The sequence below is a fragment of the Triticum urartu genome, chromosome 3A (assembly GCF_056163025.1).
Source record: "Triticum urartu cultivar PI428250 chromosome 3A, HENAU_Tu73, whole genome shotgun sequence".
In the NCBI taxonomy this organism is placed as follows: domain Eukaryota; kingdom Viridiplantae; phylum Streptophyta; class Magnoliopsida; order Poales; family Poaceae; genus Triticum; species Triticum urartu.
This window is the reverse complement of record NC_141875.1, coordinates 730,717,427-730,720,261: the sequence shown is the minus strand read 5'-3', so window position 1 is coordinate 730,720,261 and position 2,835 is coordinate 730,717,427.

Below are 2,835 nucleotides of genomic sequence, written 5' to 3'. Positions count from 1 at the left end.
AGCCGAGGGCCGGGCGCGGAAGGCGCTGCTCCTGTGAGCCGTGCAGCCCCTCGCGTCGAGCACCGTATCCAGCTGTCCGGTCGGCGCTCCTGCTGCCTCCGTCGTGCCTCCCTCGACCTACACTTAGTGGCGAGTGTGTCGGGCAAGGCCGAGCCTCACGCGCGATTGCTCAACCTAAATCCCGACGCCCGACGCCTCCACTTCGTCCAGCACGGCTAGCCATTGAGCTGTGCACAGAGAAGGGGATCGAGAGCAGCACACAGAGGAGAGGCTGGATCGGGAGTGCGACGCGATTTAACATAAATTTTGGTCGAAGGCTTTTGGTCAAGGGCTTCCTTCTATGGCACCGAATTCCCTGTGAAATCCAGACTGGATACCTCATGGATTCGTGTTGAAGTAGTTGTCCTGCTGGAACTGGAACACGGGCTCCGATTAGCAGGAAGTTGGAGGTTGAGGAGGTTTGGGATGGCGTCAGAAAAGATTGGAGGCGGATGGGAGAAGAAGGAGAACAAGACGACGGCGGTGCTGGAGGTAAGCCGGAGAAGAAGAACGGCTGTGGCCGCGAGTGGCGGGGCCGGCGTCAGTGATGTTGTAGGCACGGAGGAGACCGTGGTCGTGTGTTAGGGCATCTCCAGCCGTTGGCCCCCTAGGGGGCGTCTAAAAGCGCCGCCTGGGGGTGAGCCGGCAAAAAAAAAATAGCCCTGGGCGAGTCGGTCCCCAGCCGTCGGTCCCCAGCCGTCGGCTCCCAGGGCCGTCCCCAGGCGCATATCTTAAAAAAAAACAGAACCGTTCGGCGAAGTTATGATAAAAACTAGTTAAATTTCGGTCAAACATGGCAAATTTCGGCGTCGGCCAAACATTACATTAACCTAATCTAAAAAAAAGAAAGGGGCTGAAGTCGTCGCCGCCATCGTCGTCGTCGGCCTTCTCCTCCTTGACGCGGGTGCCCCTGCTGGACCCCTGCCCAGCGTCGCCATGGCGAACAGGCGGCGGCGCGTCGTCGTCGTCGTCGCTGTCGCACAAGACGACGACCCCGCCTTCCTCGTGGCCGCGTCGGCGCTCCTCGAAGCGGCGTAGGGCGGCGCACTGCCGCTCCTTCTCCTTCTCGCGGTGCACCTTCTCCATCGCAATGGAGTCCTGGCGCGCCCATTCGAGGGCCGCGTCGTCGTCGTCGAACTCCGCCTGCACCGGCGCCAGCCCCGGCTCCGTCTTTGGCTTGACGAAGCGCGGAGGAGCCGACGAGGAGGCGCGCCGGCCGCCCTCGTTGATGATGATGCCGGCGCTTCGAGTGCGCCGGCCGAGCGGCGTCTCCGCCGCGGGCTCGGCCTTGACGCCGAACAGCGCCGGAGAGCCGGAGGAGTGTGAAGGAGAGCGTGATGAGGAGGAAGAAGAGGAGGCGCCGAACCTCCTTGGCGCCCATGGCCCGACGCGTTGGTGCTGCGCCGGGGCGGCCACCCTCGCCGGGGGGTACGCCAACGGCAGGTCGTTGCCGCCCTCGAGGTACGTGAGCACGCCCTCGAGTGTGCGGCCGGGGACGCCCCACCAGAGGTGGCGCCTCTCGCTGTTCTGCCGGCCGCCAACCACCGGTGTGCCGTTGGTGACGCCAAGCGTTGCTGTTGGCGGCGCTCAAAATACGCCGCCCAGGCCGCGTGGTTGTCGGCGGCGTACTGGGGGAGGGAGAGTTCGGCGTCGGTGAGGGACGCGCGCACGATCTCGACCTCCTCGGCGAAGTACTTCGGCTTCGCCACGGCGTCGGGCAACGGGGGAATGGGCACTCCCCCGGCATTGAGTCTCCACCCCGTCGGCCCGGCGCGCATGTCCGGCGGCCCCGGGATGTTCGCCTGGAACAGGAGCCATGACTCCTGTTCGCGGAGCGAACGGCGGCCGAAGCCGTTGGCCGCCGCCTCATCTGCGGGGAAGCGTTCTGCCATGGCGAAGGCGGGGCTGGGCGGGCTCGGGAGAGGTAGAGGGAGGGGCTGGGCGGCCGCACTCGGGAGAGGTAGGGAGAGGAAGGGCTGGACGGCGGCGAGGGGCGGGGCTGGTGTGGGCACAGGCGAGTGGAGGCCGCCGGCTTTTATAGCCGGGCCGCGCCCGTGTGTACGCGTGTGAGGGAGGGGAGGCGTCGGCGCGCCGTCCCGTGACGCGCCGCCCGTGAGGAATCGATGGCAAGACTGACCAGCGGCAGCCTTGCCATTGATTCCCCGCGGAAACCGAGGCCGTTGGGGGAAGACGAGGCGCCGAGTCGCTGACGCGGCTGGCCCGCGTCTTTTTCGCACCAAAACAGTTCGCCCCGGCGCCCCTGGGCGCCCCCCAGCGTGCCGGGTTCGGCCTGGGTCCGCCGGCGCTGTTTTCGGCCCAAGCCGGCGAAAATCAGGCTCCTGGGGCGCGACTGGGCCGTTTTTTCGGCGCCGGCGTGAAAAAATCGTCTGAGGAGGTCTTCTTGGGGTGCGGCTGGAGATGCCCTTAGTGATGTTGTATGTAAAAGTCGTACGCATTTGTTTTTGAGGGAATAGAAGTCGTAGGCATTTTTTTTAAGGGAATAGAAGTCGTACGCATTGGAGGAACTGGCATACTTGAGGCAACCGGACCAAAAGTTTGGTGACGGAAAGGGAACGATTTTTTTTATTAAATCTCAGCCGTTTGATATCTATGGTTAATATAAAATCAAAGGATATAAAAGTATGACGTATGGAGAACTATGAAAGCCTCTGTCTTTTAATATTAGGTATAGATTACTTTGCATTCATAAAATTTAAAAACAAATAAGCATCATTTTGGTGGTCCACTCTTTGGCGCCATGATGTTTGGAATAAGTTTTATTTTCCTGGATAAGGC